The 22338-nt window shown below is 41.1% G+C and overlaps 1 protein-coding gene across 1 annotated transcript in view; it reads left to right on the forward strand.

Annotated features, from left to right (window-relative positions):
- The first annotated feature begins 12763 nt into the window (after positions 1-12763).
- The window catches only part of LOC109444512 (collagen alpha-4(VI) chain-like), a 105302-nt gene continuing 95727 nt past the window's right edge, over positions 12764-22338 (forward strand). Inside the window, exon 1 of the mRNA XM_074312826.2 lies at positions 12764-12857. The gene's annotated coding sequence lies outside the window, so the exon portion shown is untranslated. The remainder of the gene's footprint in view (positions 12858-22338) is intronic.

Consider the following 22338-nt stretch of genomic DNA (forward strand, 5'->3'; position numbering starts at 1 on the left):
AGTTGGTGAGCTAAGAAGATGTGAGACCCGGCACAAAACGTGGGCATGGCTTTTAGGTGATGAGACAGGGTTTTAAACCAGGTTGGCCAAATTCCAAAGTCCATGTTCTTTCTATTCTCTAAAGCAGTCAAGGAAGTCGCACAGACCATTCTCACAGTTATTTCCCACTGAAAAATCAAATTCAAGCCATTGGCTGTTTCCAAAGTTCAGTTTCTTATTTGCTGCTGTCACTACACCTGTCACATTCTGACATCCACAAACAAGTACTCTGGATGTCTTGCTTTGCATTTAGTACGTGCACCTAGTGGCCACTAGGTGGCGCTTCCAATCGTCGGCTGTTTTGAGATGGCAAAGACGTGTGGGCTGTTAGACAAGTCGGAGTGGAGGATGCCCTTTGGCAAGCCGTCAGGTTCTTTATTAATAGAGCCAGTAACATTTATGAACGCTTAGTAAATAGAATTCTAGAAGAACCTTTAGAACACCATGCTAAAATAAATAGCAGGTTTTTATTTCCCACTGCTGCCTTTCTATAAAGATGTTCTCCGAGGTTCCCTCAATTAAAAGAACCTTACTGCCACCAGGTTTTGCAAAACAGGGTAGCTTTGGGAGTTTGCGAGTTGACTTGCAGTCCTCTATATTAGAGAAGTCTTTCTTGCGGTGTGGACTAAGGCATGAGAGTCTTTTGGATGTTAGTTGAAACACAGATTCCTGGGATGTTCCCCAGACCTGTTGTGCCAGGATCATCGGGTACTCTGCATTTTCACACTCACACCAGGGGATTTTTTTTTTTTTCAGTCTAATTTCTGACTCTAGATTATATTCCCCATCTTCCTCGGAAGGGCTAGCTCATCAGGTATCTATTCTTTTTTTTTTTTTAATTTATTGGGGTGACAATTGTTAGTAAAATTACATAGATTTCAGGTGTACAATTCTGTATTACATCATCTATAAATCCCATTGTGTGTTCACCACCCAGAGTCAGTTCTCCTTCCATCACCATATATTTGATCCCCCTTACCCTCATCTCCCACCCGCCACCCCCCTTACCCTCTGGTAACCACTAAACTATTGTCTGTGTCTGTGAGTTTCTGTTTCTCATCAGGAATCTATTCTTAGTGGTCTCGTTTGTCTAATTGGTACTAATACACTTTGAAACGAATTATATGTGCTAAAATGTACAAGGTTGCAGTTTGGAATCAGCTCCTCTTTTCCTCGCTATCTTTTCTAAAAATTAACTATGAGTCAGGGTTGATTGCCCACTTGTCCACCTGGTTCTTATACTTAGAACCTCTCTGAGCTGGAGCGACGCAGCTCACCCTCAGGAGAAGCTGATTTCTGGCCACACAGCGAGGTGAGTTTTAGCTACCCTGGTATCCTGGTGGGTTTGTAGTTCCGACTCTTCTAAGATGGAACTACATTTTCCAGAGCTTCCTTCCCTGCATAGTTTTTGTCTAGCCGTGGGCCCCATGAGCACTTTGTGTGACACTTGGAATGCAGGAGTGCACAGCAGCTGTATTGTGTTTAACGCATGGAAGGTAGGTGCGGGTCACTCCTGGCTGTGGCAGCTCATCTGCTGGCTCATCTGGTTGGTGTGGGGCAGTCACTGGCTCACAACTCTTCCACTTCTGTCGGATCTCCTGTATGGCTTCTCCAACTCCTGTGCCAGGTGTGTGTTTACTTCTGTGAGGAAGGGCATCTTAGCCAGCTGGTGCTTTCCTTGCACATTCCAGCTTGTCCTGCTCTCTCCCACTTCATATCTATCTTCACTTCCGCCAAACAGCCCTGCTGACTGAGTCCTCAACAGCAGATGTGGAAACAACAGCCCTACATAAACTGTTTAACCAGCTCTCATGATTGTGTAAGTTCAAATCCTTTTAATAAAGCCTTTATTATTTATGTTTCTTCTAGTGGCTCTGCTTTTCTGATCATACTCTGACTGTTAAAGTTGTGGAAAAAAACCACAATCATGAAAATTTGATGCCTTTATACCTACTGACTTTTTATGACTAAAATTGTTTCCTGAATTTACCATGGCCATCATATGTTGCACTAATGTCATAATAGATAAAAAGACTTTTCAATACTTGATTTGATTAAGTAAATTGGCATTTCTTGAGTATCTACCAAGTCCCAGGTGCTGTGTATGAGATGGTAAGTTTAAAAGGTATGAGACCTTGGTCTAGAACTGGCAGGGGGACAGTGGCATGTGGGTTTTGGAGTACATACATAGTAGAATTCTTCATTTCACTCTGTCAGCTCCATTCTGTTTCCTGGTTCTCAGAGAGTCCCAGGAAAAGTCCAGGCCTGACACTGTACCTACAATGAGCAATATGGAGCTATTATAAATGTTTGAGCAGGGAGTGATCCATTGAGCCTAAGAAACTAGGAAGAGTTTGCTAAGATGGAGAATGTTCTGTGCATTTATATCTCAGTGACAAAAGCAGGAGTAAACTTCGGTGCAAAGTGTGTGTGTGTGTGTGTGTGTGTGTGTGTGTGTGTGTAAAGTGTTGGGATGGGGGGCCGGTTCCATAGATGGCCCCCTCCAATGACACTTGTGAAGAATCAGGGAGTGGCAAGGATGTTGGCTAATTTGCAAAGGCAAAATTTGTGCTCATTATCTATGTCTACTCCTTCTTTGGGGCAGTAAAAGTCTATTACTGATTTGTATTAGCCTCTATTCTTCCCAAATCATCCAGCTGTTCTTACACAATGTAGGCAAGAGTAGAGATGAGGGAAAATTATGCTATGATTCAATTTCAGGGGATTTCTTAACAAGATATGCAAATATGCAAACTGACACTTGTTCTACTTACACACCGCAAGAATAATTTCCATTTCTAAGGAAATGTTCAGCATAAACATTAATGTTGTAGTCTTTCTCCTCGAAAGAGCCGTGTGGAATCATCTTTACATGTTACTTCTGACAGGAAACATCTTGTAGTGAATATTCTCTAATATTGTGTAGTGGTTTGGAAATGCAGAGAGATTAGAGATTCTCATGTAAAAGGATATAAATCTAAAGACTGAATTATGCTTCTGTGAGCTGGAGCTCAGGAAGTGGAGTCAGGCAGAACTGGCTCTGGAGTTTAGGTCCCCCCCTTAATTAACTGTGTGGCCTTGGGCAAGTCACATTTCTCTAAACCTCCAGAGAAATAGCAATACTTAACCTTGGAGTACTGTAAAAAGGATTAGAAATGGATGTAAAGCAGGTAGTGTACTGGGCACACTAGAGGCCAAGGAATAATAGAATTATCTAATATACTGAGTAATTTTGTCGTCTCCTTGAATGGAGAAAAATGCCCCCATCTTTTTTATTTTTTATTAAGTGGGAATGCTGACCCTACATCTTTAACACTCCTGAAATATTGAAGATGACGTGTAGTGATTTGTTTTGACCACATTTGTAAGACAAATTTCCAGAATCGCTCAGTGTGAGTATATGCATTTATAACTTTGATAAATATTTTCAAATTGATTTCTGTGGGTCTCATGTCAATTTATCTTCTCACCAGCAATGTACATGAGTTAGGCAGATGTTTTTTGAACACTGCCAGATGACTTCTTTGTGGAAGTTTTACAACATGTCTATAAATTCTTTGATGCACATCCATTGAGAGGTGAGGTCTATGCCTCCTCCCCCCATCTGCATCTGGGTGGGCTGTGACTGCTTTGACAAATAGTTGTGGCAGAAGTGATGCTGTATGATTTCTGAGGCTATGTCATAAAAGGCCATGGGGCTTCCACCTGGTACTCTTGGGATGCTTATGCAATGGAAAGCCGCCACTGTGGAGTCCGACCACTTTGAAACCACCGAGTTGGAGAGGCCACATGTGGGCACTCCAACCGACAGCCCAGGTGAACTCCCAGTCACAGAAAGGACTGACTGTTGGCCATGTGAGGGAGGGAGGCATCTTGGACATCCAGGACACTGGAGCCTTTAGATGACCACAGCCCCAGTGGGCATCTGACTGCAACTGCATCAGAGACCCCAAGAAAGAAAACTGTCAGCCAAGCCCTTCCTGAACTCCTGACCCACAGAACTCTGAGCAAAATAAATGGTTGCTTCAAGCATGTAAGTGTTGGGCAGTTTGTTATATAGCAATAGTAACGTGGATACTTCACAGTGGTTCTTGAACTTTACTTCCATCCTCCCCAGAAAACCTTTCAAATGAGGGTTCCAGAAGTTTAGCAAGAATAGATGTAGTGTCTAGCTCACCGGCTCAACTCCAGTCCTCCCCAGCCCAAGAAAATGTAGGAGAAAGTGAATAAGAATGACATTATTATAGGGACAACTTTGAATTATCACGACCTTAAAATTTTAAGTTATTCATTAGTTAACTGCAATACTCGTAGTTCAGCTTCTGTCTAGGAAGCAGTACAAGGATACATGGGCCCTTTGGGGTCTGAGAGAGCTTGGTGTGAGAATTTAGGAAATATATTTCATACTCTCTGACCCTGTTTCTTTATCTGTATTAATGACATTTAGCTCATGGAGTTCTTGACACATTAAATAATAAAATGTAGAAAAAATGCATAATAGTGATTGTCTCAATACACAGTAGTTACCGTGTTTCCCCGAAAATAAGACCTAGCCGGACCATCAGCTCTAATGCGTATTTTGTAGCAAAAATTAATGTAAGACCTGGTATTATATAAGACTGGGTCTTATATTAAAATAAGCCCAGGTCTTATATTATATTAAAATAAGACCTGGTCTTATATTAATTTTTTGCTCCAAAAAACGCACTAGAGCTGATGGTCCGGCTAGGTCTTATTTTCAGGGAAACAAGGTAGCTGAGACAGAAGGAAGAAGAGGTTCTTATCACTGCTGCCCTTCTGGGCTGTATGACCCTCAGGGAGAGGCACTGCTAGGCTTATTACTGGAAGCCACTCCCTGCAGTTATACTTCTGTAAAACTAATATTTACAGCCTCCTTAATGGTTGCCCTGCTTCTACCTTTGCCTTCCATTTGTCTCTTTTCTACCTCACAGGCAGCGTGATTCTAAGTTGGATTGTATCACGTCTCTATTCAGAGCCCATGTCATCCAGGGTAAAAGCCAGAGGCCTTACTATAACTTACAAGACCCTGCATATTACCTCATCTATTACTCTTCACCTCACTCACTGGGATCCAGCCACTTAGACCTCTTTGCTGTTCCTTGAGCCCTCCCAGAGCTGCCATAATCTGTTGTATGGGTTGTGCCCTGTAGGAAGTATCCAGCAGAGGGGGCGGAGAAAGCTGAAATATAGCCCGGGTAATCGAAATAATGCACTTACTGTGTTATGCTCCTGGCATGATTGACACCAAGGTGTCTTTCCTGGTAGCAGCCTTGACCTCTCAAGGTGTGCTCCTGCCCCAGGGCCTTTGCACTTGCTGTCCTTTGCCTTGGACTCCCTCCGTTCAGAAGACTTGACTTGCTCATCAACTTCCATCAGGCCTTTCCTCAAATGCTACCTTATCACAGAAATCTCTGACCACTCTGGAAGTAGTAACCCCCAGCCTCCATGCCCTGTTCTGTTTTTCCCCACATTACTAATTGCCATCTGACAAATACAGGTACTTACCTCTGCTCTCCCTCCTCTAGACAATGATTCTGGAAGAGTAGCCCCTGGACCTGAAGCATCAGCCTCACCTGGGAACTTGTTAGAAATACAAATTATCTGGCTCCACCCAACACCTAAATCAGAAACTCTGGAGGTGGGGCCTATTAATCTGTGTTTTCATAAGCCCTTGAGGTAATTCTGAGGCTTACTCAAGTTTGACAATTGGCTGTTGCAGGAAATGAGAAAGGACTTTTTCCATTGTTGCCACATCCTCAGAACTTCGACTGGCACAAAGTAGGTGCTCAATAAATATTTATTGAATGCATACTGATTAAGTACTTTACAAGTATTTATGTAATCTTCAATTAGTACTAGGATTTTGGTACTATAATTATCTCATTTTATGGCTGAGGAAGCTGAGACAGAGAGATGAGGTAACTAGCTAAAGGTCAAACAGCTAGGAAATGGCGGAGCCAGGAACCCAGAGCTCATGTGTTTAATCACAGGTAAATATACCAGCTTTCAACAGTCCAGGGGGCCCCAGCAGTAGTGTCAGGCTGCTGTAGGCTGCCGGGCAGGGAAAACTTTTTATAAGAAAAGAACAGAGGGAAGATCTCACTGTACTCCTGTCAGAGTGGAGTTGAGGGCTGAAGGAGCACTGTGTCAGGGAGCAGGAGACAAAGGTTCAGTTCTCGTCACCCATTTCCTGGGGATGCAAAATTGGCAAGCCATTCAAACTCTCTGAGCCTCAATTGTACTATCTGTGAAATGGGCCTGATGCCAGTGTTCTGGAAATTTGGAACAGGATGCACTGCTGGCAACCCCTGTCATTTGCCTTCAGCCCGTCTCTGACTTCAGAGGCAGCTGCAGCAGAGAGTTCTGGGAGAGCTCAGAACCTCCTCACCCTGATGATTGGCCCCTCAAGTGTGTGTCCCTGTGTCTTTCCTCTTTCTAACCCAGGGCTAATGTTTCTAATGCTAAGGGAGTCTATTGGACCTTCTAGTAAGCTTGGCCTGAAGCTTACACCCTGGAGAGCAACCCTCAACTAATGGGGAACAGGAACCAGCAGATAAATGTACTGGCCTCCTTTCTTTTAGGTGGGCAATTCTAGGGGGGCATTTAGTACACTTCTTGGGATAGAACAGCAAGATCAAGCACCCCACTCCCCCAGCAGCAGTGATCTCAACAACACAGCCTCATATATGATTCCCCCACCCCACTTCCTCACTCCTAATTTCTGGGCTCACCTTCCAAATAAATCACCTGCTTCCAAGTCACTGTGTCTAAGTCTCTGCTTTAACTAAGAGACCTGCCTTCCTACAGATTAGGAAAAAGGAAACTGCTCCGGGAGAATGCAGCCTAGGCGTGTACCTCTTGGCAAGCAGTGTGGCTGGATCAGTGACATCAGACTGTAACTGCGCCCAGTAGCCTGAATTCTGGTCCAAGCTGTGATCAGAGAGATTTCCTTCTTTCCTCTGGCAGTTAGCTCATTCATTCCATCTTTTGAATGATCTTTGCAAAGGGACTGGTATCTTCAGTGTTTGTATTCAGAAGCTGGGGCCAGAGCCTAAAATTTGCTGAAAACTCAGCTTTTATTCTTTGAATTCAGAAAAAACCCTGCCAAAAAACCCTGCCTGTGGCCTGCTCCATGCAGGTCAGAGAGATGAGCTCAGCTGGTGGTGGTCATGTGGTCAAACCATCTCTTCATCTCTGCTCAGAGGAGTTCTTTTTCTTTCTCTCAGCAACACTCAGCTCATCTCACACCACTCCTAAATGTAACAAGAAAGACAACCTTCCAAGAGCAAAGCAAAGTGCACTTTCCTTCTTAAAAGGGACCCCTGAGATTGTTTCTGGGTGGTGGGTTATGGTTATGGGTAATCTTTCTTTTCCCTTTAGGCTTACCTATATTTTTTAGATTTTCTATTCATACCCTGGAACATGTTTTTTGTTTTTCAACATAAAAGATTAAAAAATAAGTTCAATTGCACAGATAATTTGTGAAATAACAAATGAATCATCAAAATAGCTGAATATAGACAGGAATTTTATATATTCATATTCTTATTTCATTCCTCAGTTCTTAAGTCAAGTTCCTGCACACTTGGTCCAAATCTCTCACCCAACCCCAACCCCCACCACGGACCCCACAGCAGTTTTATAGAAACAAGCTTTAATCTTAGGACTCAACTTTCTGCTGAAGAACAAAGTTAGAAAGAAACAGAAGGGAAACACCTTTGCTAATAGGTAACGTTGTTGGAGAAGACATGTCATCATTGCGCCTTGTAAATGGAGTAGGTGTGAGTTTTACTCCACAGCATTTGAGTTTTAGAATAATGTTATTTTTTTAAAGTACTTTATTTATTTTTCATTAATTTCAGGTGTACAAAACAATGTATTAGTTAGACATTTAAACCCCTCACAAAGTGATAACCCTTCTCCCCCAGTCTACTACCCCTCTGACATCATACATAGCTGTTACAATTCCATTGACTCTATTCCCTATGCTGTACTCCATATCCCATGACTATGTGTGTGTGTGTGTGTGTGTGTGTGTGTGTGTGTGTGTGTGTGTGTGTGTGTATATAATTATAGTTGACATTCAATAGAAAACACCGATGTAGCACTTATGTGCCAGGGTGGTTCTAATGCTTTGCCTGTGTTAACTCATTCAAACTTCTCAGGGTCCCTATGAGATTGGAAGTATTACTATCTTCATTTTAGAAATGAGGAAATTTAGGTACAGATAGATAAAGTAACTGACCCAAAGTCACACAGCTAATAGAAGGCAGGGCCAGAATTGAAACCCAGAACTATCTGGCCCCAGAGTCCCTTCTCTCAACGACTACACTAATTTTCCTCGCTGTACTTTTTCTCTCTCAATGGGACAATCTCTTCCAAGAATCCCTGATAGGTAGGTAGGAAATTAAACTCCAGGAATTATTGGGGTTCTCTTTTCATCTCTATAGGGTCAAGTAAGAATCCTCAGCTTGGAGCAAGGAGGGGGTTATGAGTCCAATCCAATGTACTTCCACCTGTGGCTTCCTGGTTCCATAATGATGGCCGCCCCCAGGGCTGGTTCTCCCAGCTGGCTCCCAGCTAACCAGAGAAGCACTTCTCTGGGCTGTATTGTCCTGAAGACTCGCCCTCATCAGGACCCCCACACAAGTCCCCATCTACTGGGGTTCAGTGGGCATGCAAGGCCCAGGCTCTGTCCTGTGTGGAGACCCCCAAGCCCCACTCAAGGGTATAGTCTCAGGACATTTCTGCCTCCCTTCTCAGCCCAAGTAATGGCCTCTGTCACTTCTTCCTGGGAACACCCAGCTCACTCCTCAGTGGTGCTGAAACAGAATTTTTACTTAGTTCCTGAGATTGACTGGAGAAGGTGGCAAAAGTCTCCCAGTGCTGATCCCTCCCACCAGGGTGCAAGGTGGGGACAGACAGACTAATAGCATGGATATGTTTGTAAGCCATTTATCCTAGTGCAAAATTCCCATGAATCAACACGTGAAGTGAGTCAGAAGTGGAGGGAAGGGAAGGTGGGAGAACTTAGGGACTAGAAGGTGGTAAGGCAAGAATCACTTGAGGATGATTGTTAAAAACACCTGAACTCCATTCCAAGTTTATGGAATCAGAATTCCCCAGGGAATTTTATGACTACTAAAGCTTGAGATCCCTTGGTGTGCATGGTCTCAAAAATTTTTGCTTCACTCATGAACTGGCATCCTACTGTTGACCAAAGAACATTAGGTAATATGTAAGGCCCATCACTATGGCCAGTGCAAACCTCATGGATACACCCCAGCTGCAAGGAGGGGTGGCAATGATGTGTGTGAGTGGGATGTGTGTGTTGTTTCTGGGGTTTTTCATTGGAGTGCAGTCAGAGGGAAAGCAGGGCACTTGTCACTGAGGTTAGGAAAATAGAATGTGTTCAGGAAAATTATCTAAACCTTGGGAACAAAGTAAAAAGGGAATGATTGCCTAACATTTTAATGCCTTGCTAGAACATTTGCTAATAAGCCTGCCTCAGCGTCATCTAAGTCTCTGGGTTTCCAGGCAGGAATTCCCGCCCATTCTCAGGAATTTTTTTCGCTTTCCCATTTCCAAATCCTGAAATACAAACTGTTTTCTGTTCTCCACGATGAATCATTTCCACAAACTGACCGCCGATACTACCAACCACCCAGGTTCAAGGAGCCATTTTCCTGATTTCCCAACTAACTTTTCTTGGGATTCAGGAACGGAGAAGCAAAAAAAATTCCCCCAAACGGCCCTATCTCTGGGAATATAACTTTGTTTGACTTGCTATTCACAGTTAGATGAAAGCCGATTTATTTTACAGCTCTGAAAAATTAGAGAATAAGTTGTATTAAACTGAGAAGGGAATTTTTTTTCCTTGTCCAGTAGAGAAGATAATACCAAAGATGAAGGTTTTATTGCCTTATAGGACATTAATCAACATTGTATCTGACTTGGCACTCTTATTTCAGCATTTTTTTCCCCACTGACCATATATAAACTACATTTGTCATATCCTCATGGGACTGGCTCTGCCTTTCTGCTAGTTACTGCATTAACGCATTGGTAAAAACTTTGAATGTTCTTATTAAGTATTCACATGAGCAGTAGGACTATCTTTAAATTATGCTTTCACAAAGCACACGGAGCATTTTTAGGAATAATCTAGGGCAGTAAACAGGAAACCAGTCAAAGGGATAAGAGTTAAATTCATTAGGAGTCAATTGAGAGATAGAACTCTAGAAAAGTTGAGGTGATCAGTTCAGGATGGAGGTTATAAACACAATAAGGCTGTCAAGTGTTGTTCTGTTCGTGTGTGGCCCACTGGGGTGGACCAGGGTTGTTTTAAGGCACCGTTCTGAATCAGTCACATAACTCTCGTCCTGTTAGGAAGCTGAAAGCTAAGCTCTACACTCAACTGCTCTTCCTTTTGCAGCCAGCTGTTTCTGGTTTATTATCCTCCTTTCTTGCCTTTAGGTCACTTGGTCTCTCTCTTTTCGTTCTGTGTTTATTATTTGAGGTGACTTCTTATTCTAAGCTTTTAAAATTCCTGTTATAACTAAGCAGAGAAAAATCAATCAATAAAATAAAGGTAGATGCCTCAGCATTGCACCCTGACTTAACTAGATGTGGTTGTTCATAATTACTAGACTTTGCTTTTAGTTTGTTTTACCGTAGTGTCCAATAGCTAGAAGCTAGCGCTGTAAGCCTAGATATAGGTCTTTGCTATTATGTTAGAAGAGAGGAAGTTTCAGATTGAATCCATCCAGTTAGACGTTTATATTTAAGCAGGCACAAACGGGCAGAGTGGAGTTAGGATTAGAATCAGTTTACAGACCACCTGTTTGGCAAGATCAAGAAAGTGCTAGTTCTTTGTCTTGTAGGAGCTCCTGATGGCACCTTGAGGAAAGAAAGGCTCTCCAGAGGCCACTGTGACCTGTTCGAGGGGTGGGCTTTGGCTCACCATTTAGGTGAATGAGGGGACCAAGAATCCTTCCAAATCAGGGGTTGGACACAGAATCTTTGAGAATCAAGCCTCAGGGAAGATTCCTAAAGTACGCTGAGCTATTTCTGGCCAATCCACACATTGAGAATATCACAGGTTTCACCAAAGAAAATCTATTTCCAGTGGTCATTATGCTAATGAACAAAACCCCTGGTGTTGGTTGTGAGCCAGCATCGGGACATGGGCTGGGGGAGGAAGGAATGCTGGCTGACCAAGAGGAAAGCTGGGTAAGCTGACCACAGGAATGTCGCCACCCATCACCCCTATGCAAAAACGCAAAAGTAGCTAATTATTATCTCCCTTCTAACCGCTTACTGCCTTACAGATGTCAAAACCGCTGTTCTGCATGCATAGTTGATCTGATTTGACTGCTATATGACTTTCCTGGGGTGACCATAATGAACAGTCTACCATCTTGCCCTGACACCACAGGTGTGAACATAGTTACTAGGCAATGTTACTGGTAAAGGAAGCCCATCTTTTTCAAAAAGTCTGGCTTTTTGTGCAGCTTATAAAAATAGCCAAACAGAGCCAGCCCCTGAGCCAGTTTGGAGGGCCTTTCTTTCCTTGTGCTGTCTCTCTTGTGCTCAAACATAAGCTTAATAAAATTTGTCTGGAAATTAAGTTGGGGTTTCCTCTTGATTTCTGTCTTGGGGAACCCAAGATTCCCAACGCAGGTAACATTTCCAGATAAAGCTGAAGCACTGGCATAGTTGTCTCCAGTGTGTGGCTTTTTGATTAAATGTTACTTGACCATCCAGATTAGGGCAATCTACTGCTCGTAGGGCATAGGTGAAAATTAAAACCCACAAAGAATTTACCAACCATATCAGATTTAGGATATGGGGAAATTCATTGTGTTCTAGTTGGCTGGTGCAGGAATTAAATTATCTTTAATCTTTGAATCAGCCTTGATTAAAATTAAGTTTAATGATTTGCGTAGCAGTAATTTTGAAAGGATAGTTAAGTTGTCAATGCAACTGCTTTTGAGAAGACAAAGCACAGCTTTACATACATTTCAAAGATTAGAAAATAATCATATACCAGTTGCAAAAGAAATGAGATTAAATTTATCTTTAGCCCCTATCTTGTCATCATAAACTTGATTTTTCAGGCTAAGTCAGTTTTCTGGAAAGGCAATTTCCTGTAATAGTTAAAAGTTTACTTACTATAAATCTTGGAAAGACCACCGACTGATAACTTTGAGACCATCAGTTTGTGTTATAAGGAAATACATTTTTTAGATTATTTATTATAGAGAGCAATCTTTATCACTTAAAGTTGTAAACTACATTTGTCACCGGAGATTGAATTGATGCCAACCTTGTGATCATTGATCCCTGGACTATGACCTCTTGATCTTTTTGTAATTAACTAACTAGTCATTGTATGAAAATTGAACTTTTCATTTTTTTTTTTTTTGGAGGGAGGAATGTTATTCTTCCTCGCACAAGTTTGACCCAAATAAACGTTAAATGTGTGACCTTAGCAGAAAAAGACACAAAACATATTCTCTTTCACTCATAATGGGATTTGTTTCCCTGCATCCTGAGGAAGTTGTGTGACAGAATTATTGAACATTCTGGGTCAGCTTTGAAGATGATGATATGCGAATGGCCAAAAAGACCAGGCTTTGACTGTACAAAGGTTAGCTATTTTTTTGTTTACTTTGATTTTTCAGTCCTTTCTTGTCTGCTGTTTGTCACGGGTACAGAAATCTTTTCTCTCCAAGGAACATAGCTTTCGGGATTAGTCTTGGATTCCACCAGGCTGGTGATGTGCAGTTCCCACCGTAAGTACTGAGCCAGCATTTGTTGGTGATAACTAGGGCTCTTCATCTCTTTAGGGATCCAGTTTGGGGGTGAGGATGGAGGGGGATAGTTTAAAAGTTTTGATGCCTTCCTCTCTGAGCCAAACTATGGACATTCTTTATGTCTCTGTGTTTGTAGGGATTAGAGGTAGGGGGCAAGACTGGAGTCCTAAGTGTCTTTTTCAGCTCCCAGATCAAGAAAAATCTGAGAGAGAGAGAGAGAGAGAGAGAGAGAGAGAGAGAGAGAGAGAGAGAGAGAGAGAGAGAGAGAGAGAGGAGGCTGATAGTACCAGTGGATGTTAGTTTGTCTACTAATAAGCACATATTCTTCTAATGGGGTGTCATTGTGGCTCACAGAGTTGGCAATTATCCCTCTTCTTCATAGATGTCACTATTTTATCTCCCAAGGACCCCACAAAAATACTCTGAGTCACAGATTACATTATTTTCATCATTTCCCCTCTTGCTATTTTTCACCCAAGAAGGGCTTGTCAGGGGTAGCTTACATCTAAGAATCTGCCGCAGCCTGGTTTTTATACAGATCTGATTGAATACACTAAGTCACAAATTTATGACTAGTATTGCCCAATTCATTCTATTAGGTATAAGTAAATGTCTTTAAGTTTTTAAAGCACTATAACTGTAACCATATTTTAGGAATTCCTGAGTTTAGCACCAAGTTCTCTCTTGCCAGCCTTAAAACTCTCCCTCCCCGATTCCTCAAAAATCCCTTCCCTTTCTGAAATCTCTGTGAACTACATCTCTTGTGTAATCTTCCAGGCTTTTGTAGTTTCTGAATAGTATTAATTCCCAGGTTAAATCCCATTATTTCTGCCCTTTTTCCTCCCTGTTTTCCTTGGATCATCCCTTCAGCCTCTGCCTTCTGTCCTCCCATCAGTGAAGATAAAAATGGAGACACTCTTATTGGAGGAAGTTTTCAAATAAAAGAAGAGAGAATATAAGGAAAGTAGAGTGAGGAGATGTTGTCGGCTACCTAGAAAATGGCTGTCAATTGTTTATATGTCCCTTGGACAAACTGCATCACGTTTTTGGACAATTTTTTTTTCTGCAAAATAATGAGATTTGACAAGATGAGCCACAAGATACTTTCTAGGGATAAATTCTCTGAATGTACAAACATTTGCTGCAGCTGGATGTTGTATTTGGTTCTAGGTTTCCTAAGGGCAAAAGAAAATGGGAAAAGGTATTGAGAATTATATGGTGTTCATTGTCTGACAGAAAGAAGTGCAGGCTTGCAACTGTAGAAAAGGAATAACACTCAAGTAAAACGTATATTATAGGACCCTGGGAAAGTTTTAAATTGTGTCTATGCAAAGTCATAGTAATGATTCTGAATTACAAGTGACCAAAATTCAAATTGAGCTAGCTTAATTAAGCAATAAGGTAGTGCACTGACTTTCACACACACACTCACACACACACACACACACACACACACACAACCACACGGAAGGTAAGGTACTTGAATGTCCTCAGGATTTCATCTCCGCTTTCTTGTTTTGGGATCAGATCAGATTGCTTGCCCCACAAAGCTGAAACCATGGCAAAAAAGCAAATTAAGCATTATACCCATAAAACTTCATAACCAGAGATGTTAGGGGGAAAAAAAATCTCAGGAATGATTTTGATTGGCCAGCCTTGGGTCACATGCTGACTCCTGGACCAATCATGGTGTGGATACTGCAGCTTCCTCCCACTGGAGATGAAGGTGGAATGGAATTTTTCCATAAGAAGGATAGTTACCATTCCAGGTAGGTAAATAAGAAATGACTGTTTCACCTTGTTATAGTTGCTCCCTTTACCCCTTCTACTCCAGGTTCAGGTCTACCACGTAAATTTGCCCTTCTCAAAGTCCCGCTATAGCCTCAAAGCCCCTAGGTCTTTTAAATAATGTGACTTAGCTCCTGATGGAAGTTTACTTGCCAAGTCTTCTCAGTGTCTATCTCTAAGTGCTTTTCATGGCAGTGGTTAGCAACCGTGATAAATTAATATGTGCTGCAAACAAATGGGCTAGAGGTGATGAAGTGTCTGATAAAGGCCACCAAGGACACACTTGTTAAACAACAAAGTTGGGTTAACTTACTGAGCAAGGAGACCTCACACTAGAGGGATGATGGGGTGCCTCACCAGACAAAGGAAGACACAGACTTGCTATAGGATTGGGGAAAAGGGTACGGTTTTGGTAAAATTTCAACAAAGCAGTGTTGTGCTTTCTCAAAGCAAAACAGGGCCGTGTATAAAGGAGTAGACATCAGCCCTGGCCTGAGATGAGAACTCAGGGTCCTGTTTCCTTGGAAACTACAAAGTTAAGATAAATGTGGAATGTTGTGTGCAAAATCCTTATCTGAAGCTCTGCACTTAGGTTGGAAATTGAAGCTGTTTTTCTGTGTTAAAATGACTTAGATCCTCCAGGCAGGAATGAGGTATTTCATTCTTACTAAGTGTGATTTCAAGCAGCAAAGTTTTTGACAGTGTGTGGTTCTAGAGAGCAAGTTTTCTCATGTTTTTCTATTAATTAACAAAAGCATTCCCCCCCCCCCCCAACTTTACAGAAGAGAGTCTTCTTCTTCCACTCATCATATGTACATTTGGTCAGGGTCTCTTTTGAAATAACAGCGTATCTTTTGTGGTTGGTGAAACATCAAAAAATGAGATAGGGTGGAAATGTCACGTCAGTTACAAGGAAAAGTTGGAGAAGGTCTTTTGAAATTTAGGTATATTATTAAGGTGATTATTTGCTACTTATTCACTCTGCAAATATTTGTTGAGATCCTACTATGTACCAATCATTGCAAAGGAGATAGAATTTTATCCTTGAGCAGTTCACAATTTAGTGGGGGAAACACTGTAGAAGGAAACAAGCCCAGTACTCCACGATAAGGGCAGTATGGACTTCGGCATAAACTTTGGTGAGAGCAAAGAGGAAAGAGTTGTGAGCGCTGATCTCAGGAATTTAGTTCCACTTGTAAGAAGAATAATCAGTGGGAGGGGGAGTTTGGGGTTTTAAGGTGAGGAGAGTTTGTTTTGAAGAAGTTGGAAAGTGTGGCAGACTCTGTTGATTTCATGCCCCAGATCTGCTCAGTGCATCTCTGAGCTCACCTGCAGCCAGTGGACAGTTCCTGAACATGCACACGTCCTCCCACTGTAGAGTCTCCCAGCTTCTCCTCCTGAGGGCTTTCTCCATTGCTAAGGGAGCTTACTCAGCCTGCTCACATGGCAGCTTGGAAGTGTTGAGGATTGAATCCCTCCTCTCCTGTAGGGGCAATCCTCAATCCTTGAGGAGTGAAGTTCGGTGACTAAACCCCAACTGTCTCTCACTGGGATGGTTCTGAGAATCAATCTTGGTTTCTCAGTGGGTCCCCAATGGGGTTGAACCCTAGTCGTCTACAGAGGTAACACGCTCATTAAGGCACACTTTTTGGCTTTTATTCCTTGAAGTCTTACTTTCTCTATTTCTTCTTTTGCTTCCTTGTATTGCTTTCCAAATAAATTGCCTACACCCAAGTCCTTGTCTCGGGGTCTGCTTTAGGGGAACCCAAACTCAGACAGTGAACTTCTCCTCTGTGGGAGAATAGCACACAAGGAGAAATTGAAAGATGGCTTGAAGATCAAGGAGAAGGTACAGAATAGAGAGCAGTGGTGAATGTGCTGAAGTAACAAAAGTGTCAGTGTTAGAGTTCAACACCATGAGCCTAGTCAGCATGGAGTCTAAGCTACTGTCTTGGGGAATGAAATGGAGACTAGAGGAGGAAGATGCTGTTGGGTGGATGAGTCAGAGAAGAGAACATGACTTTCTGAGCAGGAGGGAACAGAAGACTAAAACACTGATTGACATTAAATATCTGAGCTTAACTGTGTTTTGCTGAAGAATTTTACATGCGATAGCTTGATTATTTTCCTGAGAGAATTAGGACATTTCAGGAGAACTATGCTTTTCAGCTATACATGAAATGACTCTGTTTCTGAGCAGAACAAAATTTTGCCCCCTTATCCCCACATCGTGAATAATTAAGGGATAATTGATGAAACGTGAACTAGCTTATCATTTTAGAAGTTATCCTCTGTGTAGGAAGCTCTCTAGGTTTTAGTCCAAATTTCAAAATCTTGGGAAAACACAGAGAAGTTTGAACTCTGTTAATGATATACTGTCCTAATGACAGTTTATTTCAGGAAATTTTATTTGACCGCATTTCCTTGAATGCTTGGGCCAGAAAACTAAACAACATTCCGAGAATGGGTCTTCTGATTTTGAGATATTGTATACAAAATGTGATAGAGATGGTAGCTGACCACTCTTCCTCCCCATCTTTCCTCCTTCTCCTTCTTCCATGGTAATAGAGTTGAGCTGGGCACACGGCTACCTAATTGGAAATCAAATTGCATGTCTTCTCTGCTGCTAGGTGTGGCTGTGTGACTAAGCTCTGACCAATGGAATGTGAGTGGAAGGATTGTGAGTAACTTCTGCCTCACTTATTTAGGAGGAAGTCTCTAGGTTTAACTCTTTCACCCTTCCCACTGGCTACCCTGGTGGTACTTGCAGATACCACATGTTGAATATTAGCCTGGGTCCCTGAATGACTGTGTGGAGGAAAGCCTCTTGCTGACTTGGACTACCCAACTTGGACTGAATTAGGTGAGAGGGAAATGATCTTCTCTGTTCTTTAAGCAATATTATTGTTAAGTCATTGTTATAGCAGCTTACTCTTACCCTAACTCATGTATGCATATGTATAAATAGTTATGTATTTCCTTTGACTCCATCCTGACCCTTAATCTGGTTGGTATGAGCTAGTTTAGAGCATCCAAGGTGAATATAGTTCCTTGAGCTATAACCTGCCTGGTGAAGGTTATTAATGCAGGGAGTGTTTGTCATTGTTCAGTTCATTAATTTATCCACCCATCCACCCACCCATCCACCATACATGCTGTTTTGAGACATGATACATGCAAGACTCTTTGCTGGGGGATATCCAGGGGATATGAATGACACAAAGATAAACGATACTCACTCCCTACTTTCAAGGAGCTTATAGTCTAGAGAATTTGCATGGAGACTAAATCATTAAAATAGGTATAATTAGGGTCAATTTTTATTCTAAAGTTTTTAAATTAAATTTGAAGACTAGTTTAATTTTTATTATTTTTATTATTAATTTTTTTGAGAATGCTCTTTGATAAATTTTTATGTTCCTTTTCAAGACCAGTGTTTGCAGAATGAAGGACCAAATACCATTTTTATTTAATGGCAATAAAGCATGTGTGAGCAGAAGCAATGTGTCACTCACCATAAACACAGTCCTCGCTCCTCCTCTTGCCCCCCCTTCTTTCAGGAGAATCCTTTTCCAGTATTAAACACCGGAAAAGCTGATGTGTCATTGTGCCCTTGAGCCTTCCTGCACTCTAGGCTCAAACAGCTTCTTAAGGGATGAAGAATAATTGAAAGGACCAGCCAGAACAGCTTTGCCAGGTAGGAGGAAATTCCTTTTCCCAGGGATAGTTTTCTTGGTGGGAACTCTAGTTTCTTTGCAATTAGCTTTTGCAAATACACTGCTTCTCTTTCATTTCTAGGCAGAGACACAAAAACATATAGACAGAGGAGAAAGAAATAGAGACTGAAAGAGAGACCTTGAATAGCAAAGAGATGGAGAGAAATTGAAACAGGGAGAAAGATATAGAGAAAAAAACAGAAAAAACAAAGAGTATCTGTTAGATATACATAGAAAGAGGAACGTCTAAATGAAAACTATGACAAAAAGGGATCTGCAAGTCTTTGAACTTTTATTAAGCAGGAAGATGTGAAATATTTTGAGATTGCGCCCAGAATTTATCATCTCTGTGGAAAGGAGAAACTGACTTATGAGGACTCACACGTGTTGCATGAAGTATTTCATTGATGTAAATCTTTGGAAGACTTTAAAAATGGAGGTTAGTGTTAGAATGTAAGGCCAAAGGAAGAAGAAAACACTAAAGATTTAATGTGTAAGCAGACGTAGTAGAGAGATAAAACTCAGGTAAAAATGACTCTCCCTCTCAGAGCATTCCCAGGGTAAATAGGGGCAATTTTGAGTTAGAAATAGGAGTTTTTGTCCATCTAATTTGCCAGGATTCATACAATTTGACTACAATTTTCCTTCCCATTTGACTACTATACACAATTTTAATAAATAAGTTAGATGATTATTTAAATTTTGTAATACATACAGCAAAATTTAAAGAATTCTGAGAATATGTTTACTCAACAATTAACATCTTAATGTAATTGCTTTTCACATATCTATCCCTCTATCCATCCCTTAGTCCAGCTTATTATTTTATGCATTTTAAAGTAAATTGTAGAAATCAGTACAGTTCTTCCTAAATACTTCAGCATACATATAATTTACTAGAACTCAAGAAAGTGATTATTTTTATAAAGAACTGCCAGAAAAGTTGATTAAATTGTTCAGATTTAGATTTTGTATGCATTTTTTAGATAACTAGGGCTGGTATATCTACATTTAAATTCATTGAACAAGTACAGGGATTGATGACTATTAAGGATGACTTCTGTGGGGTAAAAGGATCAAATATTGGCTGAGAATTATTCCACAGGATCTACAGGAGAAAAATCTATCACCTTTTTGTCTCTTTTGTATTGATCTTCAGAGACAAAGAAATAGGCCCAGGGAATACCAAATACAGAAGGGTCCTTTTTCTATTTCAGCCCCTGAGTGTATAGCCCATGGGGTTTTTGAAAGTAATCTACCATTACATAATTCTGTCTGGTAGTTTATGATTCATAGAAATGGGTTTTGAAAAGTCTAAAGTTGTGTTTATTCTGCCACTGACCAAGAGTAATGGAGCCCTGTCTATATTTTTACAGAAACTTCAAATATGGTGCATTACAGAGTCACTAGGAAGTGAAATGGTGGATATTATCTACCTGATATTTTGGTCTGAAATATTCTGGGCCTAAAAACATGATGACTCCTTTTAAAAAGATCATATAGGAAATTGTTTTGCCCAAGCATTCCAACCTAATCTTGAGTCTTATGTTTGAGCAACTCACTATCTAAGTGAATTTTTGTGGCTGTGGGTTTTAAAAGATTCATCCTTCTGGCTACGTCTCTCCCTGCCCCCCTTGCACATGAGTTGCAGTCACAGACTGGCTTCATTTTAGATTTCTCAAAGGTCTCAAACCAAGCCCCTTCCAATACTATGCCCATGGTCTGGTTTTACCCATTCTACAAATTTTCCAAATGTTTAGACTTAGGCTGTTTGTTCTAATTATATTTTTAATACAAATGAATTAAAAATATAAATGTAATTAAAATGTAAAAGTAAATCCAGTTGGCTTTGAGTCCTCCATTTACCAAAAATTAATAGCCTAGGGGGCAATAATCTTCCCAAGAGTGCCTCTTAATCTTTGTATAGAACATTCTCTCTTAAGAACAGGAAGTCATTTTTTCATTCTGAGCAAATGAATTTATGCAACAAATATTTGCTGAGTACCTGCTATGTGCCAGGCCCTGGGGATACAAAGAGACTCCTGTAGTGCTTGTATTCTATCTAAAGGTGGGGGTGTGACAGCAGGTGATTAATAAAAACCATGATGAGTATCATATAGCATGTTAGGAGGTAATAAGAACTATGGGAAAAGAAGAAAAGCAGAACGGTTTGGGTGTGCTGGGAGGACAAAGGTGGGTAGCAATTCTAAGTGGAATGACTAGGGTGGACCTTACTGTGAAGGTGACATTTGAGCAAAGACTTGAGGAAGATGAGGGAATTACCCATGTGAATATATGTGGACATATGGGGAAGAGTGTTAGAAGCAGAGGAAACAGCATGTGCAAAGACCCCAAACAGGGAGTGTAACTGCTTTATTTGAAGAACATTCAGTAGGCCAATGTGATCCAAGTATACTGAGTGAGGGTGACAGATGAGTCAGAGAGAAAACTGGGGGGGCCAGATCACAAAGGGCCTTGTAGTCTGTTTTTGTCTTTTCACTCTAAGGGAACCAGAGAGCCATTGAAAGGCTTTGAGCAGAGGTGACATGGGTTTTAAAAAGATTTCCCTGGATATATACTGAGAATAGACGTAAGTGAAAAAGGTTAGAAGCAGGGAGACCCATGGAGGTTGCTGTAGCAATCAAACAAGAGGGGTGAGGGTGGCTCAACACAGGTTGTTTATAGTGGAATTTGCGAGAGATGATCAGTTTTAGGATAGACAGCGTCAATGGAGAGCCAACAGGATTTCCTGACCGGTTAAACATAGGATGGGTTTGTGAGAGAGAGGAGTTAATGATGACTACAGGGCTTTTGGCTTGTGCTACGAGAAGGTTGCCCTTGACACGAATTGAGAAAAATTCAATGAGGGAGGGAAGAAGAAAGGAAGAGATACAAAAGACCAAAGAAAGGAACTGTTCTAGGTGCTGAGCATATATAAATGATGAAAACACAGTCCTAACAAAGCTCGGTTATTCATTAAAATAAGTGTACATGGTTCAGAGGAAGAACAGAACAGGAAGCGATTTGCCGCCAGGCTTGGGTTAGGGTGGTGACATCTGAGCTGGGTTTTGAAAGATGAGTAGGAGCCTGCCAGGTGTGTGTGTGTGTGTGTGTGTGTGTGTGTGTGTGTGCACGTGTGCATGTTTATTAGGGCCAAGGAATAGAGTGGATCCTTCTAGGTAGAGGGAAGGGATAAATGACCTATTGTGAATCTGCAATGTCTGAACGAACTTGGAAAAATATACTGTCTTATAATTATGCGACCTTCAGAAAGTTAGCGTAGTCAATGCATCTTACAGCCTATAAAGAAATATCTTTATCTTTATGAGGGCCAGATTGGTTTGTGTTGACACATTTAATGGGTATTTTTCAATATCTCTTAATAAATTTATTATGTACTATTTAAGATATTCAGAAACAATACAAAGAATAGTTCCATGGCACTTTGTTATTTCAAGTTGAAGTCCTGGAGACAAAAGTGAAAGATTTAGCTCAAAGAACAGAGGCAGCTAGTTACAAAGAGTTTGTCTCATCCAAGTGACCACACTGCCACCAGCTTGGGGTCACAACTGGTACCCTACTCCTTTGGTTTAGAGAGTCTTCTCTCACTGTTGTAAAACTATTACAATCCAAAATCTTACTCTCATCAAAGCATGGTTATTTCCTCGACATAACAAAATAAAAAATACAGTCATAGCTCTTTGATTCAAGCAAAGCATACTCTTGGAATAAAAAATGTGGAGGCTTGGTTCTCTCAGTGAGAAAGGACTAAATTTTGGAGATTTTGTTTCGTAGATTATTGCTTGCCAAAGGTCATGGTAACCTCTCAAGTTTTATAGCTTTTTCCAAAGTCCCTTCTCCTCCATTAACTCATGCTACCCTCATAATAAGCCTGTCAAGTGGTGATGGCAAGGTATCATTGCCTCTTTTTGATGCTGACAGAGCTGAGGCTTAGA

The sequence above is a fragment of the Rhinolophus sinicus genome, chromosome 5 (assembly GCF_057876585.1).
Source record: "Rhinolophus sinicus isolate RSI-liver-muscle chromosome 5, RSI-T2T, whole genome shotgun sequence".
Lineage (NCBI taxonomy): Eukaryota > Metazoa > Chordata > Mammalia > Chiroptera > Rhinolophidae > Rhinolophus > Rhinolophus sinicus.